Raw genomic sequence first — 22,376 nt, forward strand, 5'->3', positions numbered from 1 at the left:
CTCAGTAGAGTAACAGAGGTCAATAATGGACATTCTATCGGATAAGAAGAAAAGAACAATTAATGGAAACTGAGCCGTCATGCAGCCTGCGATGATACAAGCAACAGTGCATTGCCTTCTGTTAATATAATAAACACGAACTTCTTTGCCACGGCTCACAAAACGGAGGAAACAGTCCCGAAATAATATACTGGCAGACTCGTGACCCCTACCGACTCCAACCAGAGGATTGGGTTAATCTGTGAGATTAAATGACTTTCTCAGTCCGAGTTATGAGTACAGACGCCTGGGGCTAGTCTCACATAATTTTGCATGGTCATTTGTGATTATATAGCGATTGTCACAGGATGGCTCGGATCGACCCCCCAAGCCCAACAATACAAATAATCGGCTCCTTGTTCCGAGTCCCAGCAACTCCTGTTAGGTCTGAAATGTGCGTTTGATCGACCATAACATATTTCTTCAGATTTTTATACTGTTATCGATGTTGCATCAACTTCGATAATTAATCTTTGAATCGACATTAATTCAACATTGAACTATCAGTATGATCGTTTACTCAACGTTCAGTTAACGTTATCAACATTAATTTAACGTTGAATTAAAGAATAATTAATATTTCCACTTGTGATAATGTGTCCACAGGATGGGAGAGGAAATGGAAGAGAGGAGAGTACGGTTGGGAGGGGGGGGGAGAACAAGAGGGATGGAAGGAGAGAGGGAACTGGTTTAGGGAATAGGTGGTTGGGGGGGTGAAAATGGTAGAGGGAGAAAGAAAGCGAGAGAAAGGGAGGGGGATGGATGAAGGGAGGAAGTGGGAATGGACAGGAGGAAGGTGGGAAAAAGACGACAGGGATGAAAGGGAAGAGAAAGTGAGAGAGGGAGGGAATAGAAAGGGAGGAAGGGATAGAGGGAGAATGGGAGGTAGGGTGACTGTGAGAACGGAAGGAAGAGAAGGAAAAGGAATGAGAGAGAGGGAGGGAGGGATAGAGAACAAGAGGGTAAAAGTGAGCAATAGAGGGACTGAGGGAAAGAAAATGAGCGAAATAGAAGGAAACAGTGAGAGGGAGAGAGAACGAAAGAAATTTAGAAAAAAAGAGAGAGAGGGAGAGATTATGACTACATTTAAAGTTTAGATATATATAACAAAACATTTATATATATGTATATATATATATATATATATATATATATATATATATATATATATATATATATATATATATATATATATATATATATATACTACTACTACAAGTCCAAAACGTAAGCCCGTTTTGGACTTGGATAAACTAACATATAACATCATAATAAGCTTCATGAAAATAACAATTTCATGAACCTATGCTATATATTTATATGCCAAAACAATTCACTATATTATTCAATATAGTGAATTATAATATCATTTTGAATTATAATATAATTATAATATTATATAATATAATATAATTGTAATATAAATGAATAATATAACATAATATAATTGAGTTAGGTTATATAAAATAATATATAAAATATATATATTTTATATATATATTATATATATTATATATATATATATATATATATATATATATATATATATATATATATATATATATATATATATATATATATATATATTTATTTTGTGTGCTTTATTATGCATTTGATGGTTACAAGATATACATGGGTTGATACAAAAATAATAATGCAAAAAGGTGCTTAAAGGTTATGGATCTCTTGAAGAACACAACAATGGGAAACATTGATGAATGTCACAGACGGGTTCGATCATTGTTGCAAGTCAAACACTTCTTCGAATTCCTCTGAAGTTGGACTAGTGCCCAAGACGCAACAGGCATTTCCCCTCTGAATCGCAACACTGAGGCGCTGGAACAAGAAACTTTTTGCTCTCTGGTCTTTTGTAGCGCTGATCAATTTGTCCCCCAATTCCTTCAGGAACTTCAATGCACATTTTCCCCACGAACCGAGGGTCTCCGAGCCGATCGGAACAAAGCTGTAGCAGTGTGCTAGACCTCTGTATTTAATAATTTTCTGCGATTCCCTGAAAGAAGCAGCACCACCGCTTTCACGTGTGCTGTAGTGGAGGTAGGTACTGGCCAGTGTGGCAGCGCACGTGTAGTCCCATACCACTTGCTTACCATCCTTCCAAGGTAGCAAGGTGACCCCATCAGGGCGCTTCTGAGGGTCGTTAGGTCTGGATAAGTGTGGTTCTCTTTGTGCCGGGCAGCGGGCTGTGGCGAGGCTCCTCTTGATGATGTCGTTGACTTCTTCATGTCTTGCAATTTTACCCTGTGATTTACGACATACCAGACCATGACGACCATATTTGTCTGCCATCGCAGTTCCGCAGATGCACCTATGTTCGGTGAGGATGGGGGCGGCAAGGCGAAGGGCAACTCCAATGCGGAGAGCGTCATGACTGAGGCGAGTTCCCAGGGCTGCATTGGGCACAGCAAATAAAAAATCCCCGGCGTGGGGTGCTGTTACCGCTAGGAGGCGGGCTTTGTTTTCAGCATCAGCGTTGTCAATCATTGCTGTGACAGTCTTTTCCATTATGGGGCTATCCCAGTGGGCCTGCTTGTGGTCTTTTGGGACTTGTGGTCGGGGTTGAGGGTGTGCAATGGTGTCCCATTGTCTGGCTGCTTCGATGAACGTTTGATCATGAGTTCCCGCTGTCTCTCTCATACGCTCTGGTAGGATCTGCCCTACCAATTCGTTGGCTGCTGTACATGAGGATAAGAATGCTGGAAGTGCTACCTCAGTTGCCTTTCGTATGCCTATCCCTCCAAATCTCACTGGTAGTGTTGCTTGGTCCCACTGACTGTCATCTAAATCTAGGTTGAGCGCCTTCCTGAATATTGACCTGAGGAGCTCATCATATTGATTTAGAAGTGGGTTGCCAAAAGTTGGTGCACACCTTAAGAAGTATGTTAGCCTGGGCAGGGTAAGGCACTTTGTGAGAAGGTAGAGGGCATCGTGGGCATATATATATATATATATATATATATATATATATATATATATATATATATATATATATATATATATATATATATATATATATATATATATATATATATATATATATATTTATAACAAGATAGATATATTTTCGTTGTTGACCAAAATACTGAAAATTCTGTGTGTGGATACCACGGAGCTACACGTAAATCATTTTATTCCACGGGTTGAGGAATGTGTGAAGACTGTATCATGCCGGGAGGACCATCAGTGAATGTATCATGCCGGGAGGACCACCAGTGAATGTATCATGCCGGGAGGACCGCCAGTGAATGTATCATGCCGGGAGGACCGCCAGTGAATGTATCATGCCGGGAGGACCGCCAGTGAATGTATCATGCCGGGAGGACCGCCAGTGAATGTATCATGCCGGGAGGACCGCCAGTGAATGTATCATGCCGGGAGGACCGCCAGTGAATGTATCATGCCGGGAGGACCGCCAGTGAATGTATCATGCAGGGAGGACCGCCAGTGAATGACTGTATCATGCCGGGAGGACCACAAGTGAATGACTGTATCATGCCAGGAGGACCACCAGTGAATGACTGTATCATGCCGGGAGGACCACCAGTGAATGACTGTATCATGCCGGGAGGACCACAAGTGAATGACTGTATCATGCCGGGAGGACCACCAGTGAATGACTGTATCATGCCGGGAGGACCACCAGTGAATGACTGTATCATGCCGGGAGGACCACAAGTGAATGACTGTATCATGCCGGGAGGACCACCAGTGAATGACTGTATCATGCCAGGAGGACCACCAGTGAATGACTGTATCATGCCGGGAGGACCACCAGTGAATGACTGTATCATGCCGGGAGGACCACAAGTGAATGACTGTATCATGCCGGGAGGACCACCAGTGAATGACTGTATCATGCCGGGAGGACCACCAGTGAATGACTGTATCATGCCGGGAGGACCACCAGTGAATGTATCATGCTGGGAGGACCACCATTGAATGTATCATGCCGGGAGGACCATCAGTGAATGTATCATGCCGGGAGGACCGCCAGTGAATGACTGTATCATGCCGGGAGGACCACAAGTGAATGTGTCATGCCTGGAGGACCAGTGAATGTATAATGCCGGGAGGACCACCAGTGAATGTATCATGCCTGGAGGACCAGTGAAAGTATCATGCCGGGAGGACCTCCAGCGAATGTATCATGCCGGGAGGACCACAAGTGAATGTATCATGCCTGGAGGACCAGTGAAAGTATCATGCCGGGAGGACCTCCAGCGAATGTATCATGCAGGGAGGACCGCCAGTGAATGACTGTATCATGCCGGAAGGACCACCAGTGAATGACTGTATCATGCCGGGAGGACCACCAGTGAATGACTGTATCATGCCGGGAGGACCACCAGTGAATGACTGTATCATGCCGGGAGGACCACAAGTGAATGACTGTATCATGCCGGGAGGACCACAAGTGAATGACTGTATCATGCCGGGAGGACCACCAGTGAATGACTGTATCATGCCGGGAGGACCACCAGTGAATGACAGAAATAAATGGGAGAAACAATGAATATTGGCGACTGAATGTAAGAGTGAATTAGAGAGAGTTGACAAAAATGAGAGGATAGACAAGTTCGAGAATGCAGTAGAGAAACAGACATACACAATAATTGAATCTAAGAGCAGTAAGAATGGTGACAATGAAACGAAAACAACAGACAACAAAAATTGAAATTCTACAAAGAATTTAAACTTTATTAAAGATCATCGGTTATGCCTGCCTTCCATGTGTTAATATGTTAGTAGGACACATACCTGCCTTCTATGTGTTAATATGTTAGTGGGACACATACCTGCCTTCCATGTGTTAATATGTTAGTGGGACACATACCTGCCTTCCATGTGTTAATATGTTAGTAGGACACATACCTGCCTTCCATGTGTTAATATGTTAGTGGGACACATACCTCCCTTCCATGTGTTAATATGTTAGTGGGACACATACCTGCCTTCCATGTGTTAATATGTTAGTGGGACACATACCTGCCTTCCATGTGTTAATATGTTAGTAGGACACATACCTGCCTTCCATGTGTTAATATGTTAGTGGGACATATACCTCCCTTCCATGTGTTAATATGTTAGTGGGACACATACCTGCCTTCCATGTGTTAATATGTTAGTGGGACACATACCTGCCTTCTATGTGTTAATATGTTAGTAGGACACATACCTGCCTTCTATGTGTTAATATGTTAGTGGGACACATACCTGCCTTCCATGTGTTAATATGTTAGTGGGACACATACCTGCCTTCCATGTGTTAATATGTTCGTGGGACACATACCTGCCTTCCATGTGTTAATATGTTCGTGGGACACATACCTGCCTTCCATGTGTTAATATGTTCGTGGGACACATACCTGCCTTCCATGTGTTAATATGTTCGTGGGACACATACCTGCCTTCCATGTGTTAATATGTTCGTGGGACACATACCTGCCTTCCATGTGTTAATATGTTCGTGGGACACATACCTGCCTTCCATGTGTTAATATGTTCGTGGGACACATATCTTGAGGTTATCTTGAGATGATTTCGGGGCTTTAGTGTCCCCGCGGCCCGGTCCTCGACCAAGCCTCCACCCCCAGGAAGCAGCCCGTGACAGCTGACTAACACCCAGGTACCTATTTTACTGCTAGGTAACAGGGGCATTCAGGGTGAAAGAAACTTTGCCCATTTGTTTCTGCCTCGTGCGGGAATCGAACCCGCGCCACAGAATTACGAGTCCTGCGCGCTATCCACCAGGCTACGAGGCCATACCTGCCTTCCATGTGTTAATATGTTAGTGGGACACATACCTGCCTTCCATGTGTTAATATGTTCGTGGGACACATACCTGCCTTCCATGTGTTAATATGTTAGTGGGACACATACCTGCCTTCCATGTGTTAATATGTTCGTGGGACACATACCTGCCTTCCATGTGTTAATATGTTCGTGGGACACATACCTGCCTTCCATGTGTTAATATGTTCGTGGGACACATACCTGCCTTCCATGTGTTAATATGTTAGTGGGACACATACCTGCCTTCCATGTGTTAATATGTTAGTAGGACACATACCTGCATTCCATGTGTTAATATGTTAGTAGGACACATACCTGCCTTCTATGTGTTAATATGGTAGTGGGACACATACCTGCCTTCCATGTGTTTATATGTTAGTGGGACACATACCTGCCTTCTATGTGTTAATATGTTAGTGGGACACATACCTGCCTTCCATGTGTTAATATGTTAGTAGGACACATACCTGCCTTCCATGTGTTAATAGGACACATACCTGCCTTTCATGTGTAAGTAGGATACATACCTGCCTTCCATATGACAGTAGACCATATGAATGACTTCATTCCCCTTGTAATGCCATGTTCTCACGTCTGTCCCATGCCGTGTTCTTATGGTCCTATTCTACCAATGTTGTATGGAGCCCTGATGGTCCAGTGTTGACTTGTTCGCAAAACATAAAAAAACAAAACAATTAAGAGTGTTTTTATCGCTCTATTGATTTTAATGTTGATGGGAAGTATTATTTTGTGGGTAAATATTTAAACAAATAACCTATTTTATATTATGATTAAGCTAAAAACATGACATTCTTTTAATTTAATTACATTCTTTTAGAGCCCCTCCCTTCCCTCCCCCCCCCCCCCGCACAAAAATAAATTTTACAAATCATTTGGTATTTCGCAGGAAATCTTCGATAATATAATGATATAATATACATAACTTGTTTTTTAGCTAAATAATTTACATTTGAGATGAACAGTGTATAAATTCGTTTCATTTGATTACCAAACACTCAATACACATGCTGTAAGCGACTGTGATGAGATTATTCACACGTTCAGGTGTTGTCTACACTACGTACACTTGGGGTGCTTTGAACACATTTAAAACTGTGTATCATTTTGATTGAAATTCTCAGACATTTTTTCAATACTTCTTAAAAAAGAATCAGCGAGTTCCTCCATTTTGCACACATTCTAACGCAGTGATATTCAGGCGTGACCTCAGAATTCCATGCGCGATAACATACACACACACACACACACACACACACACACACACACACACACACACACACACACACACACACACACACACACACACACATACACACACAGGGTACAGGTTTAGCTGAGTGGACACCACTCAGGACTCGTAATCCTAGGGACCGGGGTTCGATACCCGGCGATGGCGGAGACAAATGGGCAATTTCTTTCACCCTGATGCCCTAGTTACCTAGCAGTATATAGGTACCTGGGAGTTAGACAACTGTTACGAGCTGCTTCCAGGGTGTGTGTGTGTGTGTGTACTCACTTAGTTGTACTCACCTAGTTGTGTTTGCGGAGGTTGAGCTCTGGCTCTTTGGTCCCGCCTCTCAACCGTCAATCAACAGGTGTACAGATTCCTGAGTCTATTGAGCTCTATCATATCTACACTTGAAACTGTGTATGGAGTCAGCCTCCACCACATCACTTCCTAATGCATTCCATTAGTCAACACACTCTGACACTAAAAAAGTTCTTTCTAATATCTCTTTGGCTCATTTGGGCAATCAGTTTCCACCTGTGTCCCCTTGTGCGTGTGCCCCTTGTGATAAATAGCCTGTCTTTATCTACCCTATCAAATCCCTTCAGAATCTTGAATGTGGTGATCATGTCCCCCCGTAACTCTTCTTTCTTCCAGCGAAGTGAGGTTTAATTCCCGTAGTCTCTCCTCGTTGCTCATACCTCTCAGCTCGGGTACTAGTCTGGTGGCAAACCTTTAAACCTTTTCCAGTTTAGTCTTATGCTTGACTAGATATGGACTCCATGCTGGGGCTGCATACTCCAGGATTGGCCTGACATATGTGGTATACAAAGTTCTGAATGATTCTTTACACAAGTTTCTGAATGCTGTTCTTATGTTGGCCAGCCTGGCATATGCCGCTGATGTTTTCCTCTTGATATGGGCTGCAGGAGACAGGTCTGACGTGATATCAACCCCCAATCTTTTTTTCGTGTTTATTTGTGTGTGTGTGTGTGTGTGTGTGTGTGTGTGTGTGTGTGTGTGTGTGTGTGTGTGTGTGTGTGTGTGTGTGTGTGTGTGTGTGTGTGTGTGTGAAAAAAAAAATGATCGCTGATTGACAGTTAGGTGGCAGGCCGAAAGAGCAGAGTTCAACCTCCGAAAGCACAACTAGGTGTATACACACGCACACACATACACACACACACACACACACACATACACACACACACACACACACACCTAAATGAGGAAGCTTTTAGGGCGCTTTACACTGCCTACGTGAGACCCGTCTTAGAGTATGCCGCGCCATCATGGAGCCCCCACCTGAAGAAACACATAAAGAAACTGGAGAAGGTTCAGAGGTTTGCGACGAGGCTTGTCCCAGAGCTACGAGGGATGGGATATGAAGAGCGGTTGAAGGAACTGAACCTTACGACACTAGAGAAAAGAAGGGAGAGAGGAGATATGATAGGGACATATAAAATACTCAGGGGAATTGACAAAGTGGAAATAGATGAAATGTTCACACGTAATAATAACAGAACGAGGGGACATGGGTGGAAACTGGAAACTCAGATGAGTCACAGAGATGTTAGGAAGTTTTCTTTTAGCGTGAGAGTAGTAGAAAAATGGAATGCACTTGGGGAACAGGTTGTGGAAGCAAATACTATTCATACTTTTAAAACTAGGTATGATAGGGAAATGGGACAGGAGTCATTGCTGTAAACAACCGATAGCTAGAAAGGCGGGATCCAAGAGTCAATGCTCGATCCTGCAAGCACATATAGGTGAGTACATATAGGTGAGTACACACACACACACACACACACACACACACACACACACACACACACACACACACACACACACACACAGCACTCAAGATCTCCCGGAGGGTATAGATTCATTTCTCTCAATGTTTGCGGACGATGCCAAAATTATGAGAAGGATTAAGACAGAAGAGGACTGCTTGAGGCTTCAAGAAAACCTAGACAAACTGAAGGAATGGTCGAACAAGTGGTTGTTAGAGTTTATCCCTACCAAATGTAATATAATGAAGATAGGTGTAGGGAGCAGGAGGCCAAATACAAGGTATCATCTGGGAGAGGAAATTCTTCAGGAGTCAGAGAAAGAAAAAGACTTGGGAGTTGATATCACGCCAGACCTGTCTCCTGCAGCCCATATCAAGAGGATAACATCAGCGGCATATGCCAGGCTGGCCAACATACGAACGGCATTCAGAAATTTGTGTAAAGAATCATTCAGAACTTTGTATACCACATATGTCAGGCCAATCCTGGAGTATGCAGCCCCAGCATGGAGTCCATATCTGGTCAAGGATAAGACTAAACTGGAAAAAGTTCAAAGATTTTCCACCAGACTAGTACCCGAGCTGAGAGGTATTAGCTACGAGGAGAGACTACGGGAATTAAACCTCACTTCGCTGGAAGACAGAAGAGTTAGGGGGGACATGATCACCACATTCAAGATTCTCAAGGGAATTGATTGGGTAGATAAAGACAGGCTATTTAACACAAGGGGCACACGCACAAGGGGACACAGGTGGAAACTGAGCGCCCAAATGGGCCACAGAGATATTAGAAAGAACTTTTTTAGTGTCAGAGTGGTTGACAAATGGAATGCATTAGGAAGTGATGTGGTGGAGGCTGACTCCATACACAGTTTCAAGTGTAGATATGATAGAGCCCGATAGGCTCAGGAACCTGTACACCTGTTGATTGACGGTTGAGAGGGGAGACCAAAGAGCCAGAGCTCAACCCTCGCAAGCACAACTAGGCGAGTACACACACACACATAGGCTCAGGAATCTGTACACCTGTTGATTGACAGTTGAGATGCAGGACCAAAGAGGAAAAGCTCAATCCCCGCAAGCACAATTAGGTGAGTACAATTAGGAGAGTATACACACACACAACACTTTAGTAAGCTCAATCCTGGAGTATGCGGCTCCAAAATTTATGTTTAGTCAAATGTGAAGAGTCAAGTTATAGAAAGTTCAAAGCTCTGAAACTAGACAAGTTCTGCAGCTAAAAAGTATGAGTTATGAGGAGAGGCTACTGGTATTAAACCTCATGTCACTGGAAAACAGAAGGACAAAAAGATGATTACCACATACAAATTTCTCAGAGTAATGGATAGGGTTGATAAAGACTAACTATATATCACGGGTAGAATACAAACAAGGGAATAAAGGTGGTAATTAGTACCCAAATTAGCCACAGATATTAGAGAGAGAATTACTTTAGTTTCAGACGGGTTAACATTCCATTAGGAAGAGATGTGGTGGTAGAGGCAGACTGCAGATATAGTTTCAAATGAAGGTTTGATAGAGCCCAATAGGTTCCAAAATCTGTACACCAGATGATTGATAGTCGAGAGGTGGGTCCAAAGAGCTAAAGCTCAACCCCAGCAAACACAACTAGGTAAGTACAACTAGGTGAGTACACACAATCCGGGGTTCAATCATGCACATAAGGAAACAAGGTAGTTAAGCACAAGGGCAAGGAGAAACTACAGAAATAACATGATACCAGGGGGCCAGAAATGAGTACTTCAAAGTGAGAAGAGAAGCGGAGAGGCAGTTTGAAAACGACATAGCAAATAAATAAATTCAAGACCCAAGCAAAATTGCTATACAGATACAAAAGGAGGTAAACAACAGTGAAAGAACTATTGATTAAACTGAAAAGGGAGAGGATGGGAACACAGAGAATGACAGAGAGGTGCGTGATGAACTCAACAAGAGATCCCAGTTGGTCTTCACAAAAGAGCAAGGGAAGTCCCTGAACCAAGAGAGGTGGGGATAAACAAAGCAGACTTGGAAGATATTGAATTTGCCAGAGATGAGATTATTGGGTATCTTCTCAATCTAGACATGACTAAGGCTGCTGGACCTGATGGAATCTCACCTTGGATGCTAAAAGAGGACGCAGAAGCATTTTGCGTACTACTGTCTATGGTCTATAACAAGTCACTGGAAATGGGAGACCTATCAGCGAGTTGGAATACAACCAACGTAGTCCCAATCTACAATAAGGGGGATAGGCAAGAGGACCTAAGCTACAGGCCAGTGTCCTTAACTTCTATATCATGCAAGGTAATGAAGAAGACCGTGAGTAAAAGACTTGTAGTGCATCTAGAGAGAAGGGACTTTGTAACACGTCACCAGCATGGGTTCAAGGAAGGAAAGTTGTGTCTCACAGGTTTAATAGAATTCTATGACCAAGCAACGAGCATTAAGCAAGAAAGAGAAGGATAGGCAAACTGCATTTTCTTGGACTGTCAGAAATCTTTTGAGACAGTACCCCATAAGAAACTGATGCATAAGGTGAAGAAACAAGCTGAAGTAAGTGGTAGGGTGTTCCAATGGATAAGGGACCTGAACAACAAAAATCAGAGAGAAAGTTACAGTGAGGGGTGAGACCACAGACTGGCGTGTTGTCACCAGCGGAGTCCCGCAGGGTTCTGTACTAGGATTTATCCTGTTTCTGATATACGTGAATGATCTTCCGAAAGGTATAAACTCATTCCTCTTAATGTTCGCTGATGATGCTAAAATTATGAGAAGGATTAAGACGGAGGAGATATATTGTGGTGTTGTTGTCGGTTATCTGTCCTTCCTTACTGAAAACCAACCAAAAATTCCGTGGAGTGCTTACTTTTTAATCGGGAGATCACCCTGTGTGCTCTTGGCACTTGGAGAGGGGTTCAACATCATACGTTTAGGGGGGGGGGGTGCGGCTCCAATACTGACCTCGTTGTCACGTGCACACACCCACTCGAGCCGCCGTGACTCCCCACTCTCTCCCTATTTTTGGTATGATCTCCTCAATCCCCTTTTTTGAAATATTACTCTGTACTACCCTGTCCACAGCTATGGTTCTTGGTTCTTTCCCTCTCTCTCTCTCTCTCTCTCTCTCTCTCTCTCTCTCTCTCTCTCTCTCTCTCTCTCTCTCTCTCTCTCTCTCTCTCTCTCTCTCTCTCTCTTTTCTACTTTCTGGCAAGCCTCACTAGGACAAGGGCAAACACCTGTTAACTACACAGATTTAATAACATAACAGAACATATACAAAGCATTCAGATATATATTACAAGGGAATATAAACCTCTGCAATTTATGATATTAAAACCTGGTTGCAGATCAAATCCATCAGGACTCTATCAGTCACTTATACCAAGTGGTCGTCCAACTTCTGGCTTGCCACTTACACTATCCATCTCACCAAGTGGATAAATCTTACAAGATCAATACGGCACTATCAGCCCTAAAACATATATATATATATATATATATATATATATATATATATATATATATATATATATATATATATATATATATATATATATATATATATATATATATATATATATATAACTGAAAACTCACACCCCAGAAGTGACTCGAACCCATACTCCCAGAAGCAACGCAACTGGTATGTACAAGACGCCTTAATCATACCAGTACATACCACATACATACCAGTTGCGTTGCTTCTGGGAGTATGGGTTCGAGTCACTTCTGGGGTGTGAGTTTTCAGTTGCATATTGTCCAGGGGACCATTCTGGCTTGTTCGCATATATATATATATATATATATATATATATATATATATATATATATATATATATATATATATATATATATATATATATATATATATATATATATATATATATATATATATCTGCAGGAAATCTAGCCTATAGCTGTAACTCTCTGAAAACTTCAGTATAGGTATTCCTTGGCATAGAAATGATAATCAACCACCCACCTTTCACTCCGTCTTGCACACTAACGACAACCAAACACTCTACCAACTTCCTACAAGTAGTCAACAAGAACTTCCTTCTCACATCTGCAAGTTCACTACCCTTCCCGGGGCGGCCCGCCCGCCCCAGGCTGCCAGCTGGTCAGTCACCTGCATGCTATCGGCAAGAGAGGATATGCCGCTCCTCCCCTCAGCTGGTTCTCCCATCTACACTCTCTTATTTAGGCTTTCTGCCTTACCACAACGTGTCTAATATATCAACAAACCTTACTATGGTCGCTGGGCACACGACCAATCACTGTAACTGATTAAAACTGTGCCTACCACAGAGTATGATCCGCCCGCTCCACAAACTTATTTCACAAGCGAGACCTCTGTCCACTTCCTTCTTCATGAAGGTATATCACTCAGGGGTTCTTCTTCACCAGGGGCTCAAACGGAGCACGCCCTCCCTCCACTATCTCTTCGGCTCAAGTGAGGTCAAGACCTTCTGAAAGCGACCCTCACGCCTCCAGCAAATTCTCTACATCTCAAGTCAAGTCATTTACTTATATTCTTGATCACTGCCCGTACTCTTAAACTGGCTGTCAAATTTAACCCAGTGTTTAACTTACATATATATTCAGGTCTATATCTCCTTGACCTCTTAGGTCAGGTCTTGCAGAATAACTATCAAGGGGAAGACTCGTTTCTGCAGCAAGCTGACATCATAACACGAGGCTACAGGATGACCTAGACAGACTGAAGAAATGGTCCAACAAATGGTGACTAGAGTTTAACTCGAGCAAGTGCTAGTGATGATAATAGGCGTAGGAAGCAGGAGGCCAAACACAAGGTACCAGCTGGGAGAGGAAATCCTTGAGGCGTCGGGCCGAGAGAAAGATCTTGGGGTAGGTATCACACCAGACCTGTCCCCTGAAGCCCACATCAAAAGAATAACATCAACGGCGTATGCACGGCTGGCGAACATAAGAACGGCTTTCAGAAACTTGAGTAAGGAGTCATTCAGAACCTTGTATACCTCATATGTCAGACCAATACTGGAATATGCAGCTTCAGCGTGGAGTCCACATCTAGTCAAACATAAAACTGTTAAAAAAGGTTCAGAAGTATGCTACCAGGCTAGTCCCCGAGCTGAGAGGAATGAGCTTTGAGGAAAGATTACTGGAATTGAACCACACGGCACTGGAAGACTGAAGAGTAAGGGGAGATATGATCACTACTTACAATATTCTCAGATGAATTGATAGTGTAGATAAAGATGAACTGTTCAACACTGGTGGTACGTGAATAAGGGGACACAGGTGAAAACTGAGTACCCAAATGAGCCAAAGAGACGTTAGAAAGAACTTTTTCAGTGTCAGAGTAGTTAACAGATGGAATGCATTAGGCACTTATGTGGTTGAGGCTAACTCCATACACGATTTAAAATGTATATATATGATAGTGTCAAGTAGGCTCAGGAATCTTTACACCAGTTAATTGACAGTTGAGAGGCGGGACCAAAGAGCTCAACCCCCTCCAAGCACAACTAGGTGAGCACAACCAGGTGAGCACAACTAGGTGAGCACAACTAGGTGGGCACATAAACCAAGCCTGTTAAAGCTGATCTTCACTCAGAATAAGGAAGACATCAGACACTTGGGTCATGAAACACCAGCAGCAGCTGCCAGTGATCATTGTGTCCAAGTCTTGGACAATATGACCAACCTTAAGTCTATGACCACCAGACAAGGCGTCTGGGAAAAGAGACCTGACTATAGAGAAGGGGGGGAATACACGAGGATACAAGAATATGTACAGTGGGAGGAAGAACTTAGAGGAATCAGTGGAAGAAATGATGGCTAAAGTCAAATGGAGATACTATGAGGCAGAAGAGTGTATCATACACACAATAACAGGAAAACACAGGAGAGAATATAATAACCCGTGATTCAAGAGACAGTTCCGAAACTACTGCATAGTCTTACATGGAGGAATGTGAAATTGAACGACCAAGTGACAAGACTACGACAAACGGGAGGGAAATACACAAGGAGTGACACCAAAATTTGCGAAGTACTGAACGCCAATTTTCATGGAGTGTTCACAACTGAGTCTGTACAACTCTCATTGTTAAGAGGAGGCGACCTTAGATGTGAGACTTAAATATTGAGGTGACAGCAGAGTAAATAATCATCTAGCATCACTTGGCGAAATAAAAGGCAATGTACCAGACTAAGAATTACCGTCGATGTCATATACGAAGTAGGTCCTTAGCCTACCTCAAGCAAATAACCAATTTTCAAGTATATACATAGAAGGCAATTAAAGAGCAGTATCAATGACAGGAATCCTCTGTATTGTAGTCGAAAGAATAATTAGGATGAAACTAGTTACACACCCACAGAAAATGTTATGTAAACATACATCAATATGACTTTAATGCAGGTAAATCATGCCTGACGAGCCTACAGGACTTCTGTGATAAAATTACACAACATAAAGCAGGACAAAGAGGGAGGAGCCTCGCAAAAAGCTCCTAGACGAACTTTAGAGGCAGGCAGTAGTAAGCGGAAAACACTTAAGATGGGTAAGGAATATCGTAAGTGTCAGGAGTCAGAGAGTAACAGTAAGGGGCAAGACGTCGGACTTACGAAGGGAGACAAGCGCAGTACCTCAAGGATCGGTGGTGGGACCAATACTATTTTTCATTTAAATAAATGACCAGTATTCAGCAGTTGAGTCTTGTATGTCGGCGGATGCAGCCGATCAAAATTAATGTGATGAGTTATGACAGTTGTGGAATGTGAAATGTTGAAACACAACTCAAATAAGCTGCAGAGTTCAACCAAGAAATGGCTACTGGAGTTCAACACAAGAAATTTTACCCCTGAAAGTGATCAGACCGCCTGTGTAGGGCATCTCTTTAGATGACATACTGAAGTCAGCACCAGAGGCTAGCATTTATGCCCGTGATTGTACTTCACATTTCCACGAGACATACAATGTAATTCACTTGTAAAACCATTAAAGTTTTTTTTCCCAAAGGATGTCACAATAAAGTGGCTGAGAATTAGACTCACAACCCACAGATCTGAAAATAAGTCTCTAGGACTGACCGAATCGTAGAATCTTTCTTTATTTTCAGACAGGTGGATTCGGTGCCTATTTACAGCTATTTCGCATTGAGACGACATGCATAAGTTATTTTCGCCCTAGATAAAAGCCTTCTGATAGTTACATCACCAAGGCTCAAATATATACCGTCCGGTCACAAAGACTGAACGAGGTGTGTCAAGGTTCGAATCCTTGCCAGGGAAGGTAGTCTGGGCGTATATAAATGAGATGAAAGATGGATAATAGGATGAATAGAAGGTAAATAAATTGGTAGATGAATAAACGGATAATAAATGAATACATAAAAGGATAGACAGTTGGACAGACAGATGTCTAGATCAATAGGTAGATGAATAGATGGATAGTAAAATGGAAAGACAGATACATGAATAGATTGAAATATAGCTGGATACATTCTTGGAGTGATGGATATATGTATAGATAGATATCGACAGATGGATAGATAGGTAGATGCAGGGATAGATGGGGAAATAGAATCCCTCTTGTATGTAAATGTATAAATACATATACATACCAGTATATATACTGGATTCTAGTAAACATACTGGAATCCCACTAGTATGTATATGTATCAGGGGGTGCAGGTGGAAGATGAGTGAAAAGAGAGGAAGGATGGAAGAGAGATTTGGAGAGGTAGGAAGGAAAGGAGATGTGTGGGAACAGCTAGGAGGGAGGAAGGAGGGGTAGGGAAGAGGGGAATGTGGAGAGAGGGAAAGGGAATGAGGTAGAGGAAGAGACAGACTAGCCCCGGGCTCTGCCGGTTATCCTTTCTAGTATATCTACACTATTGGAGAGAATGTCTGTCTGTTACTTTGTTCAAAGTTGGAGGCCAGACGGTCTGGGGTGTGGGATAAACATAGGATGGTCAGGGTTACCATAACTCAAGCGAGAATAGCGTGTGGAGGTCACATTCAGATCCTCACGAGGACCTTTGGCCCTGGCTGTCGAATATAAATATTTTGAAAACATAAACAAATTGAATCTAGGATTTTCATTATCATAATATGTCCTCAGTCCTCTCAGAGCCAACTTAACTTCTCCATCCTAGAAGACTGAACGCCAACTCACAATATTTGAACGAGGAAACTATTATATTCTGTCTGAATCTCATTTTATTGAAGGTGAAGGAATGACTCAATATATTTATGTGTATTAAAAAACTTATTTTCGGATGTAACCTACATCCTTTCTCAAGGTGCTGTATTCAGTGTCCTGAATATTGTATACAGCACCTTAAGGACATTGTCACAGCACCTTGAGAACACTGTATACATCACCTTGAGAACACTGTATACACCACCTTGAGAACACTGTATACATCACCTTGAGAACACTGTATACACCACCTTGAGAACACTGTATACACCACCTTGAGAACACTGTATACACCACCTTGAGAACACTGTATACACCACCTTGAGAACACTGTATACACCACCTTGAGAACACTGTATACATCACCTTGAGAACACTGTATACACCACCTTGAGAACACTGTATACACCACCTTGAGAACACTGTATACACCACCTTGAGAACACTGTATACACCACCTTGAGAACACTGTATACACCACCTTGAGAACACTGTATACACCACCTTGAGAACATTGAATACACCACCTTGAGAACATTGTATACACCACCTTGAGAACATTGTATACACCACCTTGAGAACATTGTATACACCACCTTGAGAACTTTGAATACACCACCTTGAGAACATTGAATACACCACCTTGAGAAAGGATGTATGTTACATCCGAAAATTTGGTTTCTAATACACATAAACATAAATTGGAACTTTCCTTCACCTTCATTCAAGCACTAAGACATTGTAGTAAGTTCGTCATTGTATTAGTAATATTGTAGGGTAGAAGAGCAGGGATGGTGGGGGCGGGGATGGTGGGGGCGGGGATGGTGTGGAAGAGGGGGTGTGAATGGGAAGGGGAAAACGAAAGGGAGTGGGGGAAGAGGAGGGAGGGGGGGGGGTGAAAGGGACCCATACATTTTCTGTGAGAAGAGGTGAGACGGGTGGGAGGGGAAATAGGACCCAAGGGATGGGGAAACTGGGAAGTACCCGGGGGGGGGGGAGGAACGTGAAGGAAGGGGGGAGGTGAAGGAAGGGGGGAGGTGAAGGAAGGGGGGAAGGGGAAGAAGGGGGGATGAGGAGAAGAATGAAGGGAATGATAAAGGAAAAGGGGGCGAGGGAGGGAAGGGGGAAATGGGAGAAGAGACCTCTAGAAGGTACCCTCTAATTTTATATTCTATGGAAGGGGAAGAGGAACTAGGCGGGGAGAGAGGGAAGCAGAGAGAGGAAAGGGTTGGGAAGACGAGAGAGGAGCAGAAAGGGGGAAATGTGTGAGGGTCATTGTTGGGGAGGACAAGAAAGGTTTAGGAGGACAAGGAAATGGTAGAGAGGACGAGGGGAGGGGGTTGGGGTGATTAGGACATGAGGGGGTAAGGGGGGGGGTCGAATTTAGCATAAAGACCACAAACTTATAACGCCACATTACCAGGCCATAACAGCGGCCAGTATATCTTAATCACTTAATTAACAATTTCAGTGGTTGAAAAGTTCGTTGTTTTGGGAAGATAAGAGCTGAAACAGGCTGTCATAAGGAGGGCTGTTGTGCTGAACACCGGTCATATTATATAGTGGGTGGGGCTCTTGGCTGCCCCCTTCCTGTCATTACCTGCTGCGGTGAGTATCAACAACAATTTTCTGCCAAAGGTATGTGCGGGAATGCTTCTTTTAGCATATCAACCCGCCTTTTAGTCTGTTGTTGGCTTCTTGATAGTTGTCGGAAAACCCGACACCATTTACTAATATTATATACAATATGCAGATAATATTGCTGCTGTTGTATACACAACTTAACCCATATTAAATGTAGGTTGTATTGGAATTTTCTGTCAATAGAAAACGGGATATCATTGCCATATAGTACTATAAACTCACCAGCTATTCTGATGGGAATTATTCTTAAATACAGTAGTCTTTGGACTTATTACATCATAAAAACATCTCATTTGAATTAACTTAATTATTAGTATCATTCACATACAGACATCTGGACAAGGAGAGCCAAGGCATCAGTGGTGGGAGGTCACCCATTGTTGTTAAGACCAGAGGCGCTGGGCAGAAAATTCAGCTCCTATAATTCTCTTGGACGAAGTGTTATGGAGATCAAATTAGTGCTCTACCATCATCAACACGCTATCAACAACCACAAGGGAAGTGTCTTACAGAAACCCGTTTATCTATTCATTTCTGGCCAGGTAATGTTAGGTAGCTATAGGGCGAACTGGTTAGCATGAGAAAGAGCCTCTAAATACAGGTAATTAAGCCTTGGTCCTTATCTTAATAATATATAAATGTTTTCTCTGATATTGCTGTCATATATTGGGTTTCCTGCTTTACAGCTAGTACCCTTTGACAGGAACAAGAAGAGGAAGCAAGAATTAATCTTGGTACATCAGTTACTTGGGTGAAGGAAGCTAGCCTCTCACGGGGATAATTTGGTGTCTACATCCTAGTTATACCTGGTGGACTAAGCTTACCATACAGTAAGATAAGGCACCTCCAATTTATTTATTAATATATGTAGTTTAATACTGTAGTTTGATTATATATATATAAATTTAATATAAACCCCCCTAATGTGTATGGTTAGATTTGTGCGAATAATTGCAGAAATAGTCCCTACACATCATACAAATTGTTATCGAAATATATAAATTAACGTAAGATATAAATTCATATAAATTAAATAAATATAAATCTCACAGGTCGGTTCCCACAATAGTTCAATGTTTTGTCAATAGACGGCATGTGCTGTATCTTGCAAGTTGGCCTGTTATTAATGGTGTAATATTACGGCAATAGATTTATATGCATTATTTTTATTTATCTATTTAATTATATATACAAGAATTCTTACATTCTTGTACAGCCATCAGCACGCATAGCATTTCGGGCAGGTTCTTAATCCTATTTTTTCCGGGAATACTGCCAGTCAAATCGTTTAACAACCAGGTACTCATTCACAACTGGGTGAACAGAGGCTACAGTTAAGGATTAGCGCCCGGTTTCCTCCCCGGCCAGGATACGAACCCAATACAAAGCCTACAAAGTACAAAGCCCTCGCGAAACGCTGGGCGTGTGTCTTACAACTGCGCCATGGGGACTATACAATCTTATAGCTGCTGTTGGCCTGGCCTGTTGTTAGTGTGCTCTTTTCTACTGGTAGATGGAATCACCTGTGTTAATACCTCAGTATTTACTTTAAACATTGATGTACAAATGCCACAGCTTATTATAAAGGTTTCATATCCTGCTGGCATTAGGTACCAGGAGCTGTGCATCAACTTTACCCACGCGTGAGCCTTTGGGATATCATCATAATGCACTCGAAGTTATCCCCCTCCCCCCGTGCTGGCTGTTGAGAGAGAGAGATTACTAGCAAGAAGACACAGACCCGGGCATCACCGGTTACCCCCTCATAGTAGTAGTAGGCATCCCTCAGTCTCAGGAGACTAAGGATTTACGCTCCTTAGTCCACTAACAAGACTTGGTGGACTCTTATATATTGATATTCAATAAGGTAAAAAGTATGAGAGAAAAGAGAAGAGAGAAGCAGGGACCAACCAAGGTAGCTTGAACTTTAGAGGAAGAGTTGCAGCCAGAGGATAGTACAAGAGAGGGAACGGTTAACAATTTATGTGACCAGTGCGTGGACTGGTCACCTTGATTAGTTCTTCTTGGTAGGTCGAGCAAATCTGCCAGAATTATTAAGCAAATGTGTAAAGCAAGAAAAATGTGGATTCTGAGATCGATATACCTGCTTGAAGCCATTATAATTCAAGCAGTTACAACCCGTGGCTGCACACGACACCTAAGTATGAACACGACACATGTCTTAGGTTACTCTGTATTAGGTTCACTTCTCTGGTACTCGGCTATAAAATACAATAGAGGCTCACAATATTATTACGGGCTATTCATCCCCATGCCACCTCTTTGGTGGCTTAAACTTCATCAATCAATCACAGTATAATTTACAGCCCCGCTACTGTGCTAGGTAAGTCCACTACGGGCTCACGATAGCCCGTGCTCATTGGAACGTTTTGTTCCAAGTTGCTGAATCTAAAACAACAACAATAACATCACGGTATTAGGGGTGCTATATTAAGTTGGATTAGGGCATGGCTATACATAGGAAACAGAGCGTTAGTATAAATGAGGTTAAGTCAGAGTTGGAAAATGCTGTACGTGGAGTGCCGCAAGACTCTCTTGGGACCTCTGTTATTCATAATTTACATAAATGATTTAGAATCAGGTTTGAGCAATAATATTTGCAAATTTGTCGATGATAAAAAAATCTGGAGGGAAATAAACAGGGGAAAAAACCCACTGTCACTTTAAGACGATCTAAATAGGTTTTTGAAATGGTGAAAATATTAGCAGAATCAGTTTAATGCTGACAAATGTAAGGTTTGATGCTAGGGTAATCATGATAGAGTTACAAAATACGAGCTAGATGGTGTTGAGATTGGGAAGTCGAATTGCGTTAGGGATCTGGGAGTGATGATTAGTAAGAATTTTAAACCAAAAAATAAATCCATAAATGTTGGTAATAAGACAAATAGGACACTAGGATTTATTTCTCGAAGCGTTAGTAATAAGACACCTGGTGTTGCTCTTCAGCTATATCTTGCTCTGGTTAGGCCCCATTTAGTTTATGCAGTTCAGTTTTGGTCGTCATACTATAGGATCGATATAAAATCATTAGACCGCGTTCAGCGTTGGATGACAAAATTAATCATTCAAAATAGAAACCTGTCATATGAAGAAAGAATGACGAAGCTTTTTAATCAATATTTCTTATAGCACTGTATCAAAATTATTGCTAAAATGAAAGTATAGAACGTCACAAACCTTGCCACTATCAACTATGCTGGAATGAAATGGCTGATTGATTAATGAAGATTAAGCCACTCAAGAGGTAGCACGGGCATGAATAGCCCGTAAGTGGTAGATTTTTTTTTGTTTAGTAAATTTATACTGTGTGCTGAGGTCGCATGTCAAATCGTCAGGCTGCTATCGCGGGGCAGGATACTGCTTGACAGTATTTATGAGGATGTCCATCTGCTGGACAGCTTTTTGACCAGAAGAGTGGCAGTGTTGACGCCTTCAGGGAGGTTACTGCAAGATTCAGGGACTCTTAAAGCTCTTTTAAGGTTGTTGGTTGCATCACATTGCAGGAGATAGTGAAATAGTGACTTCTCTGTGATTGATGAAATGATAGCAAGTTTGTTATTATATAGTCGTACAGAGAGGTACACCTTATACAGAGACCATATTATTACGTGAACTAATTTATA

Source organism: Procambarus clarkii, chromosome 29 (assembly GCF_040958095.1).
Source record: "Procambarus clarkii isolate CNS0578487 chromosome 29, FALCON_Pclarkii_2.0, whole genome shotgun sequence".
NCBI lineage: Eukaryota > Metazoa > Arthropoda > Malacostraca > Decapoda > Cambaridae > Procambarus > Procambarus clarkii.